This window comes from Neovison vison, chromosome 7 (genome assembly GCF_020171115.1).
Source record: "Neovison vison isolate M4711 chromosome 7, ASM_NN_V1, whole genome shotgun sequence".
Lineage (NCBI taxonomy): Eukaryota > Metazoa > Chordata > Mammalia > Carnivora > Mustelidae > Neogale > Neogale vison.
Window position 1 is genome coordinate 17,273,879 of NC_058097.1, and position 24,268 is coordinate 17,298,146.

General features: G+C 47.9%; 1 protein-coding gene across 1 annotated transcript in view; it reads left to right on the forward strand.

Moving 5' to 3' along the window:
- Positions 1-1,476: 1,476 nt before the first annotated feature.
- The window catches only part of SMPD3 (sphingomyelin phosphodiesterase 3), a 78,269-nt gene continuing 55,477 nt past the window's right edge, over positions 1,477-24,268 (forward strand). The window contains exon 1 of the mRNA XM_044255865.1: positions 1,477-1,628. The gene's annotated coding sequence lies outside the window, so the exon portion shown is untranslated. The remainder of the gene's footprint in view (positions 1,629-24,268) is intronic.

Here is a 24,268-nt window from a genome sequence, read left to right on the forward strand (position 1 = left end):
GCAATGGGAAATGTGCAACCTTAGGAGTAAAATTCAATTACCGTTCAATTGACCTCTGTCCTGCAGATCTTACAATCTAATGTGGAAGATGGATACATAAACACGCAAGTAAAATAGAAAAAGTAGAGGGCGCGGCTCACACAAAAGGTGGGGTACCTAATATGGAGTGGGCATCTAGGAAGGCTTCAGGGACGAGGCAACGTTTAAGCTGGGGCTTGAAGAGTGTGAAGGGTGAGTCGAGTACAAGGGTGGAAGGAACTACCACAGCTAGAGAAAACGGGTGGTTAAAGCCTCTCAGCTACCAGAGAAGTTCAGAATGTTGCAAGAACAAGGGGGTCAGGGACGCCTGGGTGGCGCAGTTGGTTGGACGACTGCCTCCGGCTCAGGGCGTGATCCTGGAGTCCCGGGATCGAGTCCCACATCAGGCTCCCAGCTCCATGGGGAGTCTGCTTCGCTCTCTGACCTTCTCCTCGCTCATTCTCTCTCTCACTGTCTCTCTCTCTCAAATCAATAAAATAAAATCTTTAAAAAAAAAAAATTAAAAAAAAAAAAAAAAAAAAGAACAAGGGGGTCACCAGATTTAGAAGGGCTTTTAGAGCAATGTTGAGAGGCGTGTGGGCTCGATTCCATAGGCAATGGGAAGCCTGAGTAGCGCCCTCTGGCTACCGTGCGGGAAATGCTGCCGTATCAGGGCTGGTGTACCGAGGCGAAGAGTCCGGGAGGGGAAGACTGGATAAGAAGGCCTCCTTGACGGCTTAAGGGATATGACCTAAAGTAAAGCGCTCCTCTATGATAAATCGAGACGAATATAAAGGGATAAAGTCGGAAGGCCACACTCTGAAGCCACAGGTCTCCTCCGTCCTCTCTCACCTTTGCTGGGCAAACCAAAGCGGCTCGACCTCGGTTTGCCCCATCACTGCGGACTGTGGACAGGGGTACGGATCCACGCCCTTCTTCTCAGATAGGAAAACTGAGGCCCAGAGTCCTGTGGTGGGTATCGAGGAGAAAAAAAAAAAAAAATTGAAACGCCCTCCCAAGAGGCTGTCCGAAGTCACGCACAATCCGAGGGTACGGCGGCCTGCCCCATTTCATTTCTCTGTCAGCCATCCCCAACCAGCCGCCTTTGCTATGGAAACAGTCCTCCCGCCCTCCTCAGCGCCTCAGTTTCTTCATGCATCCTGGGAAATGCAGTCCACCTTCGGTTACCCACCCGCGACATGAGCCCCCTCCGCGTTCTTAAAGGACTACGAGTTCCAGAGGGCTGTGGGAAAACTCCGGCAGTCTCAGGGGGACGCGGTCACGACGAAGAGTCGGAGAACCCAGCTGGCTGGGGGGAAGAGAGAGGAGAAGGCACCCCCCACAGAGGGCGGCCTCCTGGGCGGGGCTAGAATCGCCATTGGCTACGGCGGGGCAGGGGAGGCGGAGTCAGCGGAATGAGGCGCGGAGCTGTTCGCCGCTCCAGGTGCTGAGTCCGAGGGAGCCTCCGGACGCGAGAGCCGCGGTAGCTGTTGCCGCCGCTGCAGCCGCCGCCAGCACCGCGAGAGCCACCGCGGGAAAGCCGGGGCAGTGAGGAGCCAGGAGGAGCTGGTTGCGCTACCGAGCGCTGACAGCCCTCCCTCCTCTTTGAGGTCGGTGCTGCTGGGTTCGCTTTTGTTTTATGGGGGGGGGTGAACTGAGATATGAGGGGGCCTGGGGAGTTAATGGGACCTCTCCTCACCACCTACAAGACCATCTGTCCCGCAGAGCTGCTGACTCTTCGAGGGCCTCCCTGTGGCCGGTCCAGCGCCTGAAGTCAAAGCAGCTTGGGTTAGTTTTTGTTTTATGGTGGAGAGGCAATGCGAGAGAGTGTGTGAGGGGCAAAGGCTGGGGGGAACCCCCCCTCCCCGCTACTGAGAGAGCGTTGAGGAGCCTGGAGCCTTCCCCCACCCCCGTGCCTGAAAACGAGGCTGCTTGGATTATTGAGAATGGGAGGGAGTGTTACGGGATGAAAGGTTCAGAGGCAGGGAGACCCTTCCCCATAACACCTGTACTGCTTGAGGTTACAAAGGGAGTCTGGGTGTGATGGATGAGACCGGGGGACTCCTCCTCCTCCGCTCAGACCTCCTGGGCTTATTGAGGAGGGGCTGTTTGGGATGTCAGAAAGATCCTTTCTGTGCCCACCCCTTTCCTGAAACCTAGGTTTTTGTGAAGAGGAGAAACGGGATGGTGATGGAGACAGGGGACTCTTCCCCCTCCCACTTGGACCCGCCTAGGTTATTGGGGGGAGGGGTTGGGATGTGAGGAGCTAAAAACGGGAGACCCCTCCCCACCGTGCTTGAATTCGCGGGCACAGGACTGTACTGACGGATTCTTGGGGCTTCTCCATGCTCAGGGCCCCTCGTCTGCGGTCCGAGTGGCTTGGGTGTGGATGTGCGGTGGGGGAAAGTAAGAGGGGTGGAGGGAATCCTCCCGACCTCTCCCTACCTGAGCCTTACCTCCTAGGCCCTCTCTACCTGGATCCAGACCAGGGGCCAAAAGTGGAGACGACCCTCCCTGCCCCGCCCCGTCCCGCCCCGCCCGGCGACCGGGCTCCTGCACCGCGGCAGCCAGACGCGGATGGGCATGTGCGGGCGGGAAGGGTTGGGTCCCTTCTCTAGCAGTCCGAAGCTCGGGGCAGATGCCCCCTGAGCCTCTAGTCCTTTGGGGCTGCTAGGTCTCACGCTGGGAGCGCCCCAGATCTGGCTACCGAAACCTGCTTCCAGGGCGCGCGGCGGCCGCTTAGGGAACCGTGCTTTTGCGCTCTGCCCAAGCATCCTCCGTAGGACAAAGCGGCGGTCGCAGCACTGGCGGGCCTGCGCCACCCGCTGGGCGGGGGGCGCGGCCAGGGAAGGGGGGGCTCCGGGCGCGGCGCGGAGAGCTTCCGCGGAAACATGCCAGGAGCCGGGCGGGAGACAAAGCGCGCTCGCTCGCTCCTCTCGGGCCTGCGCGAGCCGGGATGGAAAATCCCGAGGGAGGAGGCGGCTGCGCCCTGGCTGGGTACTATGCCCCGCACCCTTCTTTCCGGTACACCACCCCCTACGCCGGCCCGGCACCCCAGGATGCCGGGTGTGCGATGGTAATTAGGGTCCCTTCTGGGGGACATTCAAGACCTGTGACCACGAGGACACGGACAGGCCGGGGGCTCCACCTGGAGGGGAGGGTCCCAGGATTCAGGAGACCTAAGTGGGCACGGTCTGGAGGGGCATCCTGACTGGATGATGCCCCCACGCCCCATCAACCATGTTAGGTCAAGTTTGATTCCGAGGTTTGAGTGTGTTTGTGTCACCGTGTGTTTGCATAGGTGATGATGTGGGTCAGAATGTGTGAATGTGTATGACTGGGTGAATGTGCCTGTGTGTGCTCCAGTGTTCATGTGTGTGTCATGGTGAGCTTGTGAATCTAGCTGTGTGTGCCTGTGAGAAGAGGAACCACTTACTGCTTACCTTAGATGTTGGGGGTGGGGCAGGGTGGTAGCCCCTTCCACTCTAAAGCCACCCTAAATAGCCTAGGGCCCAGTGGGTGCCCTAGGATGAGGGTAGCTTCAGGCTGCCTTGGGCCTAGCCTGCATACTTGGGTGTGGCCTAGAAGATAGGACCTCACAAGTATGTGGAGCCCTCCTCAGCCTTCTTGGGGTCTCAGGTCTGACCCTAACATCTAGTACCACTGCCTGGCCCTTCCCATCCCTCAGAAACCTTAACCTGCTGTAATAGGATGCCCTGGGGCCCAGAATTCCACCTCACCCCTCCACATGGGCTTCCAGGTGGGGCTTGGGGTGCTCATCATCACAGTCCCTTATGATGTGGGTGACAGATTTTGTGGCAAGGCAAATTTTGTCAATTTGGCCTTCATGTGTGGAAGGGACATATATCTGGGGCTGCTGGTCAGTGGCAGGTGGCCTCTCAGTAATACAAGGTATACTCACAGAACACAGGTGAGACACAGAGATACCACTATGAGGTGACACCCCTAGAGGATAAGAACAGCCCTCCCAGACAAACCCATTCCCAGCAAGTGACCTCAATTTCATACTACTTTTATAGCAAAGGTGTTGTGTGGCTTTGAGACAATCCCCACCAGAGAACGCCTTCCCATAGGATGAGGGGCTAGACCATTGTCAGTGGAACCATAGGAAGAGCAGTTACCAGACTGTAGAGCCACCATCCAGCCCAGCCCTGCCTGGTCCAGTCTCTGCAAGTATCCACTGCCAGTACGCACAGCGACCTCTACTGGGAAAAGTAGTAATTTTACAACTAACGCTCCTCCATAGTGTGGCGGTTCAGGGTGGGTATGGGCAATGTCAGGTGAAAACCACAAACCCTTTTATTTTGGGGCTCCTTGTCTGCCCTTGGAATCCTAGGTTGATGTTCTTGATGGCAGTTCCTTCAAACTAGTTCAAGCAGTAGAACTCCACTGGCTTTGCCCATATAGAAATATTTAAGGGGATACCTGGGTGTCTCAGTGTGTTAAGCATCTGCTTTTGGCTCAGGTCACGATCCCAGGGTCCTGGAATTGAACCCCACGCAGGGAGCCTGCTTCTCCCTCTCCCTCTGCCGCTCCTCTTGCTTGTGCTCTCTCATTTGCATGTTTGCTCTCTCTCTCTCTGTCAAATAAATCAATAAAATATTTTTTTAAGAAGGGGGAATAAGTATTTAAAGAGAGCCAAAATGTCTTTGTCCAAGTTTCTGTCCAGGGGTGGACCTCAAATCTGTTTATGAGGAAAATGTGTAGAAAATACTTACCAAGCTCAGGGTGTTTTAGGCATCTCTCTCTTCCTCTCTCACTATGATTCCCACCCCCTTTTCTTATTGCAGTTTATCCTCTTCTCTTCCTCATTATCAGTCAATAAGATATTTTCAAAGATAAGCCTTCTTTTACTGGTTGACAGTATGGCCCAGAAAATGCAGAACCCAGGAGGCTATTACTAAGTGCACAGGACTGGCAAACACTGGCTCTTCTAGACCTAGCGACGGGAGTAGGAAAGATGGATGAAACATGCTCTGTCTTAAATCCTCATCTGGTGATGTGTGTCTCTTCTCCCAGAATTGCTCTGAAGGGATTTCACACAGCCACAAAATCTTTAGAGCTCCTCAAAGGAAAGGCGGTATTTAAATACCTGGTATTGTTCCTACTTTGGCATCCATGTGATTTGCATTGAACTATGTGACTCAGTATCATAAAGTAAAAATAGGACTTAATCTCTTCCTTGCCTGTTCAGAAGGTGACTGCATATGTGTGTTGTGTTCTGCATTAGAGAGTGAAAAGCTAAATTATCTCATAAATTGAACCACCTGCTTATTCTGATTAGAGAATGGTACTTAACATCACCTACAGGCAATAACATTATTTTATGTTTCTTTTAATTCATACCTAAATCTCTTTGTCTTGTAAAACCTTTCTTCATGCTCATACATTATTACTTTCACTTGAAGTTAATCAAGACTGTTTAATCCTTGTACAGAAGCCAAACAAATTAAATATCAGCAGATACAGGAAGATGTGGGTGGTGTTTCTGTTCTTGGGCTCAAAAAAATCCTTGGAGTTCACAGGAGAGACGGAAAGGGGGTGAAGATTTAGTAAATCTTATAGGTGCAGTTAACAGGTTTCTGAGGAGATGCTCCTCAGAATTTCTCCAGGAGAGCTGGTTGTGTTGAAGAATCTGAGGATGCAAGAAAATAGCATGCATGCTGGGAGTGAGAATGAAGGCCTTGGGATTCCTAAATCCAAGCACTAATGCAGTCTTTCTAAGGAAATCCCCCAAATCCCTGCCATTGGTTTAGGCTGCCTGCAGGCGCAAATGAGAGGAGCTGTCCAAGGTTCTGGAGCACTAGTCCAACCCCTCCAGTGGGAAGGCAGGATTTAGGGCATGGAGTAGAAGCAAGCTCTGAGGACTATGGCCTCTGTGAGGATTTCCCCAAAGCTCATCCCAGAAAGAAAGAGGAAGAAACAGAGCTGTAGAGGCCTTTATTGCATCACTTCAAATGAACCCACCGGCAAACCCTATTTAAAGAATTACAAGCTAATAATAAGAGGAAACATTTCTGAGTCAGGCTTTTCACATGTGAGAATGGATTTAATCCTCACAGTCCTATGAGGTAGGTGGTGGTGGCATTTCCACTTTCAAGATGAGGAAATAAAGGTTGGAGAGGAAAAGGGCTTGCCCATGCTTACAGAGATCAGAAGGAACAGAGTTTAGATTCCAACCCGGATCTCTGAAACTCCAGAGCCTCCTCTTACCACTCTTTTTTCCTATTGCTATTGTTGAAGCTAAATTGAAGTTTTAAACTGTCCTATATGAGATTCTAATGAAGTTTTAGAGGAATGGATTGGGGACCAACAAAGATTCAGAATAAGCCATAAAGAATCCTTTCGAATGCTTCAAGGATATTACCACAATACTTTACATATTATCCTGACACAAGGATACCTGCACTTGATCACCAAGGAGGAGAAAGGGGAGTATAATGACCCTCATGGCCAGCATCCCAGAGTTTTCTTTCCAGAGTGGAAGAATTTCACAAGAAGCCAATCAAGGATGGCAGCAAAATGTATTTTTAATAATCTGCAAGAATGGGGGAGCAATGAGAAGGCTGATACTATTTCACAGAGTACATGTAGAGCCAAAGAAATAGGGCTTATCTTTATTTGCTACAGTCCTGTTCCAGTGCTGAGGGACACTTGCATGTAAAAGACTCCTCCCTATTGCCAGTCTCACGTTTTTACCGTCTCTAACACCAAAAGAAAAGTTTGCATTGTTGTGAGCTGCTGCTAATCTCAGGGATTCATCACATTCCTGCCCTCATGTCATCATAACCATCGTTCTGCCTTCATATGTTGCTTCAGGACTCTTGCAGGTAAGCAGGTTTGAGGCTTGGTATGCTTTAGGTCACATGTCCTATGGTCCTGCCAGGGTGGTAATGCCAACTGCCCCAGTCTTGCCACACACACAAGAATCCTGTGCCTGAGAACTCCCCATTTAGTAGCTCTTGTTTAGGTGTCTAAAGAGAGGAGAGGAGGAATAGACTTGGTTTTCCTCCTCTCTCGATCTCAGTCTGCACAATGCATAGGTAGGGGGCCTTACCTTTTAAGAAAATGCCTCGTATCAGGCTGGGCCTCCAATCCATTTTGAGTAATTCCTTCCCCCTTCTAGGTTGGGGCTTTGCAAGACTCTGATGCATGGAACAAGGCTGCTATTGCTTTTCCTGAGGGCACTTGCAGGCCAAGGACCTGGGTCCCCATCTGGGTCTGCTCTGACTCATATGACTGCAGACAGATTTGATTGTTTTCTTATTTAGAGTCATTAATTAACTCTCTTCAACATCAGAACAGCATGTATTAAGAGGAAAGCTATTTGCAGGGGTCTCTAGGAAGCCATGCCTACAGCTGAGCACCATCTCCTTTGCTAACAGGATCAGGAAATGGCTTTAATTCTGGCTTTGGCCTTCAGAAAACTTTGATCATCAAGACTTTATGCCAATATGAGAAAGGAAATAAAAGTGTAATTAATTATTAAGGCTGCTATAGGCATTCTGGCAAAAACTGGGAAACTCACAGCTCCCTCAAAGAACAGGATTTTTATTCATTCAACAAACATTCCTGTGTCTGCAATGTGCCAGGCACAGAGCTGGGCATAGCGAATGTAGTCCCCAACTTGGGATGAGCTCTTTCATACAGGAATCTTGAATGGAAAGTGGAAACAGATGCAAAACCCCTGACAAGCAGAAAGAGTTTTTAGAAATGGGAAGAACCTTAATAATCATAAACCATCATCTCTTCTTTAACGTGAGGAAAGAGGCTGAAGGAAATTGAGGTTTGCCACTGGCCCCACACAGCCCAGTAGTGGCAAAGATGAGGATTAGAACCCAGGTTTTAGTAATTTAAATTTAGTAATTCCAGTTTTGGTAATTTGTTAATTCCTAAATTCTCTCCACTGTACTCAACTGATGCTCTGCCCACCAAATTATCCAAAGGGTATGTTTTCATTAATATAGGCTTCTTGGGTCTTTTTTTTTTTTAAGATTTTATTTGACAGAGATCACAAGTAGGCAGAGAGAGGTAGGGAAGCAGGCTCCCTGCTGAGCAGAGAGCCCCATGCAGGGCTTGATCCCAGGACCCTGGGATCATGACCTCAGCCAAAGGCAGGGGCTTTAACCCACTGAGCCACCCAGGCCTCCTTGGGTCTAATCTTAATGCAAAACTTAAAGTGGAAACAGAAACAAATCATAGATGAAATATGGAAAGAAGAATGCCCATTTATATCCATGTTATTCAAGCCACATGTAGCTATTGAGCACTTGAAATGTGACTAATCTAAACTGAAATGAACTGTAAGTATAAAATATAGACCCAAGGGGCGCCTGGTGGCTCAGTGGGTTAAGCCGCTGCCTTCGGCTCGGGTCATGATCTCAGGGTCCTGGGATCGAGTCCCGCATCGGGCTCTCTGCTCAGCGGGGAGCCTGCTTCCTCCTCTCTCTCTCTGCTTGCCTCTATGCCTACATGTGATCTCTCTCTATCAAATAAATAAATAAAATCTTTAAAAAAAATAGACCCAATTTTGAAAAATTAGTATGAAAAAGAATATATAATAGCTCATTAATAATGAGAACATTATAAGTTGAAATAATATTTTGGATATATTGGGTTAAATAAAATATATTAAAATTAATTTCACTTGTTTCTTTTTACCTTTTTAATGTGTCTACTAGAAAATATAATTATATATGTGGCTTGCATTTATAGTTTATATTTCTACTGAATGACACTATTCTAGAGTGCTTCCACTTAGGAGGAAATATTCTTTACAAACTAAGTCATTTAGCAAAGTAGGTTCTATAATCAGTCAGCCTGAGATAAATACTAGCTCTTCCCCTTGGGCTGTGTGACCTTGGACAAATTGATCAGTCTCTCTGTGCTTCCATTTCCTCACCAGTAAAATAAGGATGGTAACAGAGCCTACCTCCTTGATTGAGTAAAATCACTTAGAATAGTGGTTGTTACGTTGTGAGTGCTCAGTTAATATTAGCTATTGTTACTATCAGAGGGGCGTATAGAATCTTACAAGACAGGGACAACAGGAAGGAGAACAAGCAAACAATTTTCAGATAAATGAAGGAAAAGATTTACTACTAGTTAAAACATGATTGAAAATACTTGCACAAGAAAAGAAAATACTTGCTCAGGATAAGCTCATGAATTACCTTGATGTGGCCCCAATTTTCTGGCAGATGATGATACTGAGGAAAGATTTCAAGCCATTTAAATAAGCATACAATGGATAAACAAATTAGCTAACTGCATTATGCACAGGTCTTGACCCCTGCTAAATGAGTTGAGGAAGAAGATGATCAAAGTATACTTAAAACAGATGATCCAAGAGCTCTAACTCTCTTTGACTCCAAGATTCCTCAGGGAAATATAAGCCTTAAGCTCTAGGAGAAAGAGCCTGGATAGTAATCAGGCGTATGTGAGGTCAAAGCCACTCTGTTATCCATTGGCTGTGATCAAGATGCTGTCGTGGCATCTTGTTGGCTCAGCTGGTGGAGTGTGCAGCTCTTGATCTCAGGGTTGTGGTTTCAAGCCTCACTTTGGGTGTAGAGATTACTTAAAAATAAAATCTTAAAAAAATAATAAAAGACTGTCAGTTGTCTGCTCTATAAAATGGAGCTAACACCACCTCTCTTGCAAGTTGTGGTGAGGACCAAATCAGATAATGCAAATGAAATACCTCATATGTAGTAGATGCTAAAAAAAATGGTAGCTTTCATGAAATGGAATTTCAGATGTTCTTTAATAGGGAACTTTTGGTTAATTAGAGAATTTTCCATTGAGAATCTCCATGGTCTTTTCTACATTTTCACTACCACATTCCCCATCTTTGCTTGGTCCCTGAGGAGGATGAAAGGACAGTTTCATCTGATTGCGTCTACACCAGAATGTAGGTTCTCAGTAACTTTGGGCATCCTACCCAATCTTTCATATTCTTCTCTCTTTCCATTAACACATGTGAGGTTTCTTTCCTGGGATGGTAAAGCAAGCAGCAAAATGGTCATTGTTCTCTACCCTATTTATCCTGAAGTCCTGACATTCTGACCTTAGTGTTTAGAGCAGTTTACATGCAGCTTTGCTTTAAAAATAAATGGGACATAAATCTAGAAACCATAGTCCCAGGAGAACCATGTTCTCCTGGCTTGGAGAACAGGCTCTGGGTCCACCTGCTGTATAGTTCTGAGGGAGAACATTGTTGCTGTCCTTGAATACCTATTCCTCTTCCAAAAATTTGCTTTCTGGACCAAAGAAGTGTATGTTAAGCTCAATGAAGATTTACGTCAACAAAGCATGTTGGACTCTAGAGAAAACACTCAGACTAGTTGCATAGCAAACATGGGGATCCCTAGAAGTATTTTGGGAGGAGAGTAACATAGTCAGATGTCCACGGTCAAAGTGGTGAGGGGACTGAGGTGGGGAAGATCCTGGAGACAGGTTCACTCATGGTTCTGTTGAGAGACCCATGACTTTCAGGGACCTAAGTCCCTGTACTATGTTCTCTTGGGATAAGTTCTGATCTTCAAATGCATTTTTCCCATCCATTCCCTCTCATTCACTCAACAAACACAGAATGACGCATTTCGATAAACCTTGCTCTGCAAGAGCCCAGGGTCTGGCTGAGGAGAAGAGAGAGGCCAGTGTGCAGAGGAAACCAAGGAAGAAGGGCTGAAGGAAGTACAAGAGGTCTGGTTAAGGCACATTGGCTATGGCAGTTGGCTAAAGCTATGGATCCCAGCCAGCCAGACCTGAATCTGAATTTCAGCTTCACCACCAGTGTGTGGCCTCAGGGAAGTGCTTTAACCTTTCTGAGCCTTATTTTTTTTTTCATCTGGGGCAATAAAACCTACTTTCCCTGGGCTGTTATGGCCATTACATGACAACTTATATGAAAGTTCTTTGAGTAATACTAACCTTCCTTTATTGAATGCTTACAGTGCATCAGGCATTGTGCTCAGCACTTTATATGCACAAGAGAGATACTGTGATTATCCCTGTTTTATAGCTGAGGAAAGCAATGCTCAGGTACTTTAACTTGCCCAAGGTCATACAAGCAGTAAGAAGTGGGACCATGACCCCAACCCAGGGGTTTTGACTGCAAAACTTTCTCTTAACACTGCCTCCCTGGTTCAAGGCAGTGATCACTGCCTCCCTGGTTCAAGGTCGGCAGAAGCCCAGTGACTATTATTTTGAAAGAGGGCAAGTTGATTCATTGATTAAATTGTGTAGAGGTCTTCTGCTTGGTCTTCCAGAGTGGATACAATATGGAGAGGCTCTGAGGGGTGAGTATAGTGAAGAAGGAAGGCAAGGAAAACTATGAGGCCATGAACAGGGCTGGGAATGCCAATGATGTGTTCTGGGGGCCCTGAAATGGAGAAGAGGTTTTCAGTAGGAAATAGATGTTTAGAAAGAAGGGTTTGGAAAGCCTTGGGTATCAGGCTATCAAGTGTTAGAAAGCCAAAAAAGTTCATAGGCAAAAGAGGGGATGAAATCTGAAAGCACTGATTTGAGGCCGCTTACAGAATGTGGGCATACGGTTGCCCTGTGGAGCAGGGGACCAAGCACGCCCAAAGCCAGTTTGTGGAGAGAGTGGCCAGACAGCACCACAGTCCCACACACCTAGCGTTGCTCTCTGCTTTCCAACAAGGTGCACAGCCTCTTCCTTCATTTGGTCTTCCCGAAAGCCCTAGGCAATAGAAGGGTGGGAGGTCTGCTACCAGTATCGCTGCCGGTGTCAAGTGGCAAGCCAAGCACCGCTGCAGTGCTCAAACTCAGACACAAAGCTTACTTAAGAGGACTTTTTCTGTGGGGGAGGAGGCAGAAGCCTTGCCCACTGGACTGAGTCCTTTTCTCTGTGCTCTGGGAAGCAGGCAGTGTTATCATTTGGGCCATGGTTTCTCAGGGACACCCCTGCCTGGGTAGCTGCCTCCCAGGGTGACTGCTCTGAGGGCCCAAGTCAGGGTCATTGCAAATCCTGCAGTCCTTTTCAGATGCAGCACCTGCCAGCCAGTGGCCCCCTCCCTAGCAGAGAGCTCATTTCACAAAAGGAAATTTTTCTGAATTTGCCATCGTGAATTCATGGTGCTTGTTTCTCTGTGAACTGCAGGGATTAGAAACCAGACCCCATTCTCCCTGGGGGGCCGGAGTGTTAGAAGAAAAAGCTATCTTTTCTAATAGCTGCAGTCACTGATGACCACCAGATTTCTCTTCCTGGCTACGCTTCTGATAACAATGGAAAACAAAGGCAGGAAGGGAGAGGCCCCTGCAGTTCTGTGAAGGGTGTGAGGCAATGGGGAGGGAACTTTCACAGCTATGAGAGAGCCCCTTGATGAGTAAAGGAGTTTTGATGTGCAAGATGACAGAAAATGAAAGAGACCATGATGCCACACTATGATTTCTCTAGGAAGTCATGTTAGGGTTCCAGATGTCCTCCACAGTTCTGGGAGGATAAATAAAGAGGTCGGCAAGGCCACGGAGATTTTGACAAGTTATCCAGGAACAAGTGCCTAGGGATTTTAAACATATCACTAATGGGAAATGACAAACACTTGGTAAAGAATGTTAAAGGCTCCTCTGACCACCGACCCCAGTTACGATTAATGTGTGTCAAAACACCAAACACAACAGGGTAGAATGGTGACTTCTGAAGGATAAAATCAAATTGGGAAATCAAAATGACAATAACAAAGACACAGATGATTCCAGTGGTTGGGCATCAGAAAGTACACCTTTACCAGCCAGGTCCCTTTTACCTGATCATTCTGATCCCATGGGTCAATTTTTAGATGTTCCTGTGATCAGCCCCCAGCTCAGGGCCTAGCACACAGTAGGTTCTCAGCAAGGGTTCACAGCTTGCTCACTCCCACATTTAACACTACTGTGTGCTAAGCCTTGTGCCAGACACTGGAGAAATGGAAGTGAATGACACATGGTGCCTATCCTTAGCGGGTTAGTCAATTCCAGAACAGAACAGGTTGTGTACTGTAGGAAATGTGGAAATGAACGTGATCACTTCATGATGTTCCCTTCTAGGTGCTCCCTCAAACCTCTGGAATAAGGTACCCCAGTAGGTGAGCCAAATTGAGATCCTCTATTGCCAACCTTATCTCCCATCAAGTCTGAGCAGGTCCCCCTGTAGCATCTAAGGCAGCAGCATGAAGGTGAAGGAGGCAGGGGCTGGTATATTGCAGAAACGTGTTGAATATACACAAAGTGAAAATATTTCTCCTTTATACGCTTCATTTGCGAGACCCACTCTTGAGACCTTTGCCTGTAATTAGAGCATGTGGCCACAAGGAGCTTCTGTGAAGCTGTGTGGTCCAAGCAGCCAGGCTCCCCATGGGCATGGAATGCTGAGCAAAATAGTTTTTCAGTTGCTAACCTTCAGAAGAACATAATTTTACATTAGTGGCTCATAAAAGGATTGCACATTTAATTGGACCAAACCACTGTAACCTACGTATAGTGAGTGGAATTAGGAATTCATCTGTATTCACTTAACAAAATTCATGTGTTCCACTGTATACAAAGAGCAGCATGAAGTTCCCGCCGTTATGTACTGCCTCCTGCAAGGAGGACAAACACAGACAGGTAACTGCAGGGCAGCGAAGGAAGTGGTATAATGGGATGAACAGAGAGTGCTAGCGGCGCAGAGGAAGAGGGACTAACTGACAGGGAAGTGGGGGTGGTAACACACACGGACATGCACGCACACATGCACATGTCTGACCCAGATGTTAACACCTGAGCCAAAGGGTTTACACCAACACACATGGAAGTGTGGATATTTGGGGACACTGAAGAGAATTGGGATTGACCTGGAGAGTGACCTTGGATAGGTCATCTACACCTCTGAGCTCAGTTTACCCATCTCGTCCTCCAAGGGCTTGGTAGTGGCCATTATGACCAAGTAGGCCTGGAGTGGTATAGAAATTAGAGGGATGACCTTAATCTCAGTGGCCAAGGCCTGGACTTGTCCTAGCCCCCAAGGCCTCCTGGGAACCTCCTTGTCTGGACCCTCTTGATTCTGGCCGAAATGCTCCAAGGAATTCCAGAGGATCAGCTGAGATGCGGGAACTTGCCATTAATGAGGGGTCAGCCTTTAGTGTCAGGCAGAAATGGTCTAGCTCTCCTAAGTCACAATTTGGCTTCTCCTCCATCCCCAGGAGCCAGGCGGGTCCCCTCACTCTACCCCTGTATGCGCTGCTCTGCCCCCTTCTCACCAGCAGGTCTGAGGCCACTGTTGGGAAAGCTTTGGCCTGGTTACATGCAGGATGGGAGCTGGCTGGCCAGAACGACTCCCATCTCCAGGCCCTTCAAAAGATAAAGCCCTGCACTAATTGTTTCACAATATACTCCCATGTCAAATCACCATGCTGTACACCTTATACTTGGATGTTATTTGTCAGTAATATCTATATCAAGCCGGAAAAAAGAAATAAAGAAAAGAAAAGCTTTGCTTGGCCTGTGTCTGCCTCTGGAGACCTTCTTCAAAACCCTGGGGCCCAGCCAGGGGCAGGCAGTTCTCCCCAGCCAGCCCTGCCCTGCCCTTCCCAGGCCCCACGCCTCCCCTGTCAGGGGCTGTGGCTGTGAAAATGTCCGCCCCAGAACTGGCCCCTCTGTGTTGGGGATACAAAGGAGCAACTATCTTGCATAAATGAAAAAAATGCCAGAGTGTTTAATTTAAGCAAGTTGTTAAAAGATTTTAATTGCCCCATAGAGAGAGTATTAATATCAATACCTTAGAGCAATACCTGGTTAAGTGAGTAGACAACACTGAAAAAGCCCTCACTGAAATCCCTTTTACAAGTCTTAAAAAGCCTATTTCCAAATACTTCATGTGCCCAGGAAATCTCCTGCTTAAGACTGGTAGGCTCTGAACCACCCCTGTAGGGCAGAGACAAAACCCAGCCAGCTCCGGTCCCCCATCCACTCTCACTCTGGTCCTTCAGCCCTGGGACCCTCTCTCTGCAGAGAGCTCATCCCTGCCAGCTGGGACATCTGCTCAGGCTGCTTTGCGCAACTAAAGGCCGGCAAGCACCTCTTCCTGGGGCTTCCGCAGGCGGCAGTGAGGATAGTCTTGGCCTTGCCCCCTCACCGTCCCCAAACACACCTGCCCCCTGGCTGGGGCCTGGATGGTCCCTTCATCTTGCAGGATGGTCTCCCAGGCAGGACTGGGCACCCAGGCAGGAGCCCCTTTCCAGAGTGAGCAAAAAAAGAAAAAACTACAGAGGGCCTTTAAAACCATTCTGCGGAGGATGTCGCCTCCACCAAAGGAGAGAAGGGGCCCGGCTGTGATAAGCAGAGCTGCTTAGAAACCGAACACAGAGACAAATCAAAACATTCATTGGAGGCAATAGAATGCAGATCAGTGGAGTGAGAAACAAGATGTCTCCCGTCCAAATCACTGCAGAAGATAAAAGAAATTCTCTGCCATGGCGCAGAAGTCAGAAAAGAAAAGAAATGCAGAAAACATAAAATGAGATGACAGGAGGTACCCAAAATGGTTCTGATAATAAATATAAGTATTTAACATTCCCTTGTTACGAGACAAAACCTCCCAGATTAAATAAATACAAGAGACTCATGTCAAATAAAACAGCGCCAGGGTAGGCAAAGCTATACCAGGTAAATGCAAACAAAAGCAAAAGTGTGAGCGGCTGTATCAGACAAAGCACAATTCTAAGGCAGCAAGTAGCGTCAACCAGGATAAAAAAGGCAATTTTATATTCAAAGGAGCAATTGTGGAAGCATAACTGTTCTGAACATTTGTACACTTGGGGTTTTAGCATCAGGACACTTGAGGCAAAACCCACTGCTGTTAGAGATATGAGATGAAGACACTGGGGGCATAAATTTACGTATTACTCTCAGTACCTGACATCTAGTAGCCGGAACACATATAACAGCAGATGGGAGCAATATTCTGAAGAAGACAGAAGGCAAATGCTGAGCTTTGTACCAGGGTGAATGAGGTTTGCTGTGTTTTAAAAGACCATCATAGACTGATACTTGGGATATAAATGTAAATTGAGCACAGATTTATATATACAGTATAATTACAATCACAACTTTAAAAACCCTAAGCCACTGAAAAGCCACTGAAAGAAAATATACAGAAAGGTTGACATTTGGTGTGTTTAGAAAGGTTCAAATTTAGGTATTTTAAATTTCTTTCCACTTTTTCTTCCAGATGTTTTTTAATGATCATATAATAGTTTAAAAGTTTAAATAAAGTCAACTGAGAAAAACGGTTTTAGACTCATTCCCATCACACAGGATTTATGATTGTTAAGATTTGGATAAAATTAACAAGAACAGCAGACAGGAATCCGGGCAGGCCCCACACAGCCGGGGACTCTTGGCCTTTCTAGACCCACCCAGTCACTCCCTCCTCAAAACCCTGGGGCACCTGTGTTTTCCCAATTCTGCTCCCATCTCTTCTACCCATCTCTTATGACCCTTCCAACTTCCACTGACAGCTTGATTGTGATTTTTCCCCAGACAGATCCTGGTCTCCTTTCTTTTCCCCTCCACCCATACCCCTGCTGACCTCGCCTACTCTGGGAGAGGGATGCAGCTCCCGTCTGTATGCCAAGGACTCATGAATGCATCTCTAGCCCCAAATTCACTGCAGAGTTTCAAGGGTGTATGTCAGCCTGTAGACTGGATGTCAATCCAGATGCAGGGCAGGCGTGGTGGACCTGCCTCTAGAGGAAATGGTGAGTGAAATCCCTCTGAGCACAGGGCACAGGGATTGAATGAAAGGAAGCATTCCCTAAGGGGAAGTCAGTGATGAGAGCATCGAGGGCATCCACACTCAGAGGAAAAATATGGTTTCCATGAAAGAAGGTAAATCAGCACCTTGAACACAGTTCTCCATATACCATTAGAAAGCAGAGCCCACAGCTCTGATGTATGGGACAATAAATTAGGATTGTGACAGTAATCAAGAAAAACAACAAAGTGAAATTTAAAAATCAGGCCCAGACTGCCTTGGCCCTGGGAACATTCATGCAGGATCCCTTGAATTCTCTTCTGCCCACAGTACACATCCAGCTACTGGCTCAGCGGATAGACTCAGCCCTGCCACTGAAATTCGCTGGGCAGTAGCTTCTGGTCTGGCCTCCTGACTTTTCAGGGCAGAACAGAAGTCTGAAAATACCCTAAAGTCTTTAATCTACCGGCAGAAAGAGTGAGGATGAGATCAGTTTCTTAGCCCACTGATGTGGTATGTTAATTTTAAGGTACAATTTCTTTTGAAAATGACCAAAATAAACTTAACTACTAACCGTAAGTGTATATTCTTATCAATCTCAGCTCTAAGTACATACTCCCGATGGGAAGTAAATTACTTTAAGAGAGCTTTCTAAAATTAGTACATATAATTTCTCTTGCATTCCTAGGTCTGGGTTACTCTCCAGTTACCATTTTGTTTTGCAGGGCAAACACCCAAGAGACTGCTCTTTGGAGACAGGGTTCCATGAGATACTATGCAGCCACCTGGCTCTAGAAAGAGGTAGGGCTAAGTCCCCTCTAGCAGGTCACTTAACTTCTAATTTGCAAACTCCATAAATAAAGTGAAGAGAATCATTCCTACCTTAAAATACTGTTGTAAAGAAAATCACGCTTTCCGGGGCACCTGGGTGGCTCAGTGGTTAAATGTCTGCCTTCGGCTCAGGTTATGATCCCAGGGTCCTGGGATGGGAGCCTGCTTCTCCCTCTCCCACTTTCCCTGCTTCTGTTTCCTCTCGCTGTGTCTCTCTGTGTCAAATAAATAAATAAATAAAACCTTAAAAAAAAAGAAAGAAAGAAAAAGAAAATCACGCTTCCCTATGCAAAGTGCCTAATACAGTGTGTCTTGAGGCAGGAGCTCAGTATCAGTTATTCTAGTAACAAGTAGTGGTTTTCAGCCTCTGTGAACCTGCTGTTGTGCCTGATGGACACAAGTCATTTGGGGAAAACTCCTGTGTTTCCCACAGTTTCCAGCCATACAGCTCTACTTACGTATCTTTTCTCCTCCTACTCAAGAATCATCTGAAGGCACATGCCTAAATTAAAGTGATAATAGGAAAAGCCCCTAGAGTCTTTGCTTATTTGTTTAAGGTAAATTAGTCCCGAGCTTGACTACTTTATCATCAGTGACAAATAAGTGGGAATGTACCAATGTCTAAAAGACAAATCCCAATCATTTGAGAACCTAGTTTCTCAGAACCAGACATATTGTACCTTTCCTGGGACTCACAAACCTAACATCCCCCTTCAACCTGTGAGACCTGGAGGCCCATCTCCTAGCCCCAGTCAGATTCTCAAGCAGTTGGGTATCAGAAGGGCCACATTTTCCTACTTCCCCCACCAAATCTCACCCTCTCCCTGGTACAGATCCTTGTCTTAAGCGGACAGTGAATAAATGTTTCATGAATAAATTTGCCTGAATTCTGGCCCTACTTTTGTGCCTCCCCGCAGTGGGACTAGCAGATGTGCATGATGAGCCAAAATCAGGTCAGGTGACCTGGCTTCCAGCAATAATGTGCACAGAAGGCAAATGATTAAATAATGCATGTCTATCCACTTGACACGATATTTTGCAGCCACTGTAAATGATGCGCTCAAAGACTCAAAGGCCACAAAGAGACACAGCTAACATTAACTGAATAAATAGACCATAAAGCAAGTGTCCTTGTCCAGCCATCACACACATGGACCCAGATCGAAGGGGAAGGCTGAAGAGAATTTATTGCTAAGAGAGGCGGGATTTTGCCTGATGGGTTTCTAAATTCTCTTCTGTGTGGCTTGGTGTTTACAACGAACAGCAGGAGATGGCGGGGAAAGGCCCCCATGATTGGAAATCAGTCCAGGACTTCCTTACAGGCACATGGCCAAACTCAGTGCACTGAACTCAAAACGAAGGCTGCCGAGCTGAACTGGGGAAAGGATGCGGAAGCCAGAGTCCATTCAGGAATAAAATGTGGACTTGACCCAAAATAGCTGTCGTGCTCAGCCTCCAAGCCTGAATTAATCCTCTTCTTAGTTTACTGACATCTATGAAATTGATTCTCACCACAGAATCACAACCCGTGACCCTGGCATTGCAGTTGATAAAAAGCATGACTGGGAGTCAGTAGAAAGCATCTGTACCAAATATTCACAGAGGGCCCCGTGGTGGGCTCTGTTGAGACTTAGGTGTTCTCTCTGGAAAATGTTCTCAGGCACCTCTGGGAAGAATGAGGAAGGGGAAAGGGAGAGGGGCAGGAGGAAGAGGAGGAGCTAGGCACCTTCTGCTGCTCTCAAGTCAAAGTTGACCTTGAGGGTCACCTCCTTTACACTCAAACTGGAAGCATGGCCCCACTTTAGGTTCCTTTCATTGCAGACCAGGACATCGCTCCCCTCTCCTAAGACAGGGCCCACTGCTTGGTCGAGAGAACAGTTTCCCTATGTTGGTCCTCAAGTCCTTCATTTGGAAAAGAACAGGGAACAGCATATTCCAGAAGGCTCAAAGAGACTCACTGCCAGGAAGAGTAACAAGGCCAGGCCAGGGTCAGTCCTGGGCTCCTCCCCAAATGGGCTAACCTGATTGTGCTATACTGCAGGCCAGGGAAGAAGGGCCTGTGGTGCCCATCACATGTACCTCCAGCTCGATTTTCCTGCCCCAAGCTCTTGTGGAGAGCAGAAACCTCTGTTCTAGAATCAATGTAGTAGCCTTGAGGCCCAGTGTCCTGCAACCTACCCAGGTCCTTCTCAGGAAATCCAGCCCTACACTCATGTTGCTGGGGCAGTCAAAGCTCCCTGGTCACCACCATAGAGACCTCCTTGTTTTCGGGGCAACACTGCTTGAGCACAGCGCACTCACCAGCCCTCACACAGCTCTGACTGGCGTTGGAAGCCCTGGTTACACTGAGACTTACTTTGAGTACAGGATCTGGCAGGCAGATTGTGTGGGCTGAGCCCACTGTGTCTGGCAGGAAAGCAGACAGGCCTTGACTTTGTCCACATCTGAATCTAGGTCATCAGTAATCCAGCCTCAGGGTTTCCAGGCACCCTACCTCAGAGTACCTGGTAGGCTAGGACCTCCCAGATTCATGACACAGCAGTGACCTAGACCTTCACCCATGTCTGTCTCACCTAATGTGCAGCCTTCAGAGAGGAGTCCTCTCCCACAGGACAGCCAGGTTTGGTTGGACCCCTGAGACTCCTCCCTAGCTCAGCCAGGTTGGCCTGCTCCAGCCCCAGCCACCGTCGTGTGCCGGCACTTGTTACAGACAATAGTTCCCAGAATCAAGAACTGGATGGATCATGGCCTCTTCTGGGCTCTCTGCACATACCACGTCGTGGGCATCCGTGGCCATATATGCCTTTCTCTTCCAGGCTGGGACAAAGTCTGACCCCTTCTTTTCCCAAGTCCAGGCTCAGGTGCAGATGGAGGGCTCTGTGATGTGGGGACCACAGGAACAGCCTCTTGCAAACCTCCCAAGCTTATGCTTTCTCCTCCTTCCATAATCAGAATGGAAAAGAAGGGATTAGATACCCCACTTTGCAGCATGACTTCCTGGGAAGGCCCTTTTCTCCCTGTGACCAGTTCTGTTATCCTCCTCCTGCCCTTAGAAGTCTAGACTCAAGATAGTATGAGGACAAGAGGGTAAAACCACCATCTCCTTTGAAAGCCCAAGGCAAGAAGGCTCCTCTGGACCAAGTTGTCAGGCCCTTCTGCTGCTGCATCTGCCCCCCAAATCTGCAGGCCGGGGCAGGAATGGGCTGAAGGGTGCTCACAATTTGCAAACAGAGGGAGAGTAGCCGTTTGAGGCATGTCTGTGACTGTCCTATTTGAACTATGGCCTCCAATGCCCCCGTCAGGGACCTGTCCTAGTCTTTCTGATCATAGTTTATCACCTTCAGCTTTTGAATGTCTTTTTCCATGGCCAGATCTTCTCAGGAAATGCTCACAGAAGCAAAAGGGCCTTCAGGCTGGAAAATCATGGGCCATTCGCCACTGTAAGTGGAGTCAAGTGATTTTGTCTCCACGGTGATGTTTGTTTCCCTGCTCCCAGGATGAGGCATAGGCTACTTGGATGCTCCAAGGCAAACAAGAAGTTAGAAGCAGGTGAAAGTGGTCACAAGGTCACAGAAAGTCGAGGACATCCAGCAAAGGGATAGGAAGGTGCTTCCCTTTGGGGCAGACCCATTAACTGGCATTGAGGTCTTTCTCTGAAGACCTCTTTCCTTTGCATTTCTGGGGCTGTAGCACAGGGAACTAGGGATGGGTCCTCAGGTGAACCCCTCCTTTACCTGCCCCAACTCTCCAAGCTCTGTCTCTCCCCTCTTCCCTACCGACTCCTTCTCTCCTTCCTTTGTCTGATTTCATGTCTCATCTTCCACATTTAGAGGGGGCTGCAGAGAGTTCATGCCCTGAGGCCTAAGTGCACAGTGTGTCAGGGCCCCCCAGTAATCTTGGGCCCCTTGGCCTGTTCCTATGACTCAAAGCAAGAGTTGCACGTATCCTGACCCAGAGTCATCTTGTTGGTTTCTACCCACAGCACTAGGTCTGATATGGCCCAGTATAGTAGCCACTAGCCACATGTGGCTAAGTAATTTAAGTTCAATAAAATTCAAAATCTAGTTTCTCAATCATAGTAGCCACATTTCAAGTTCTCTATAGGCATGTGTGGCAGTGGCTACCATATTGGACAACAGATACAGAACATGTCCATCACTGCAGAGACTTCTAGGGAACAGTGCTGCCCAGGGCCTCAAGGTATTTCAGGGTCCTGATTCCTTCACTGAATGCATTTACTGTTTTTCCAGGCTCTTCTCTGTCACCTACAAGTTGGATGACCACAGAGAAGTAGGAAGACCATCTTTGTTTAGATCCAACAGACCCGAGCTTAAATATCTGAAAACATAGGAGCTGAGTGTCCCTAGGATGCTTCGGCTTCCTCATCTGTGAAATGGGAATAATCTGAGCAACCTACGTAGATGGATGGCAGGATTCAGTGGGCGAATGGGAAGTGTCTGACTGAGCAGCAGCCCATAAATGTAGTTATTGCTCTCGTTATTGATAAATTGTCAAACAGCACAGGCTTGAGGCCTGGGTCTGTGTGAGAGATTAAATGCACACACACACATGGTCAGGATTGGAAAATGAGTACAGCGACAGAAATAGCAATGAGGAGTGGAGATCGGCCCCTTGGCCTCTTGGGGATATTTCTATTTTTGGTGCTAGGGCCTTGCCAAATGGATTTTAAATCAATTGTTAAGGGCTTTTCATTGCTTCACAGTTTTATGAAACATGTCTCTCGCTCAGATATTTAGTAACTACCACTGGAAACCCCTGTCCATGAGTCACTTCTATAAGAGCCAAACACAGTAGTGGGGAGCTGGTAGTTTCAGCTTGATCACCAGGAGACCCTGAGGAAGTGCTTTGTATGGTCACGAACTGGTTATTAGCATGAACTTGGCCAGCCAGCTTACCACCCTTTGTTTCCTCTTCTTCCAGGGCCCCATCCCCATAATGATGTAATGAATAGGGTTGTCAAAGATCAAATGAGGTTATTGAATCAACATTCATTTCCTTGTGGGTGCACCTGTGTCTGGCACTCCGGGGCCTGGTTCTGCGTGAAACCTTAGTAGACGCTCAGCAAACATGTTAACTGGATGGCTGATCATATAAAGATCCTATTGAGAACTATGCTACGCAGTTTGCAAAACTGGGGCAGGATTATTAATAGTGCAAGTGATAAGACCATCTAGAATAGAACCTCTACTCTATTTTCACCTTTGTTCTACTCTCTGAAGTTTATTTTTCTCGAGGAAAACCTGCCCCACGGTCAAGACCAGGGGTCCCTGTTCTCTTTTTGGTACAACTCACTCACTCAGCACCCCTCTGAGCACCCTTTACCTGACAGGCTCTGTGCTAAGCGTATGCCATCGTCCTCAGGGAGATGTGTGTGGCTGGCTTCCGTGTCTCCCTCCTGGTCGGTGTAGAGCTCCCTCTCTCGGCGTGGTTGCTTGTTCTGCAGATCCCTATGGCTCAGCAGGAGCCTGGGCTGGGCCTTGGCCAGACACTGAGTATCCATCAGCCTCCCAGTCTCTAGGTTCACCCATCCTTGCGGCTAGGTTCGCTCTTCTTGCAGCTCCTAGGACAATCCGAAGAGCTTAGAATTGGATGCTTCCCATGGGGCCTCCACCTTTCTGCCTCTGTCCTCCTTTCTTCCCATCCCAGATCTGTTCCAGCGGCCAGCTGAGCCACTCTGGCTCCTCCCTGAGGGCTTCCTGCTCCCCACGACATCTAGTGGAGTTTGCCCCTGATTCATGCTATATACTTCAGGTGCCAAAGTCACTCTTGGAGACGAGAAAGTTAAGGCCCCTTCCCTTTCCCCTGGGGTAAACCCAGCCACTGACTCTTCATATGGAATCTTCTAACATTCTGGCTGGAGGAGACCTCCTTGACATACAGGCCTCTACCTCTACCCCCAAGAAACCTGCTTCTTTGAATAGGAGAAGTCCTCTCTCATGATTTCCAGCCTTGGTCCTCAGTTACCTTGACCTCTGATTGGCTCATTTTGGGCCATGGCCATCCTCAGTGTGGGCTTCCCACTCCCTACAGAGGCTTCTAGATGCTTCCTCTCCCAGTACAGCTCTGCTGGATGGCATTACCCTAGTGGCTCCCACAGCACCCCCAGAGGCACTGCTGGGCCCCAGAGCCACCCACATCAGCCCCCATGATGTGCTCTTCCTATGTCATCCATTCTTGAGTACTCAGAGCTGCCCACAGAGCCTGGAAGTGCACCAAGCTTAGGAAATACTAGCTAGTGGGAGAACAATGGGGTGGGCCAAGGCCCCATGTCCAGGCCTGACGCAGAGGTCTGGGGTCCAGGAAAAAGACCCCTGAAAAGAAAGACCCAACTGAGTTTGTTGGTGGACTCCCTGTAATATGCTAGGAAAAGCCCTCGGCCTCACAGAGCAAGGTCACAGAACAGTAGTGAAAGGGTAATCTTTGAGCTCCCTTCTGGGTTGTAACGAAGGCCAGGAGGAAGCAGGAGTAGCTGGGTCAAATCCTGACTAACAACTAACTCGACATATCATTTCTCTGAGCCTCAGTTTCTTCAAATGCAAAATGGGGTGCTACCAGTATCCATCTGAGGTTGTTGTGATGATCTACGAATCAGGGTGAAAATGACCCTGAGCCCCCCGAGACTGTGTGACTGTTAACAATCTT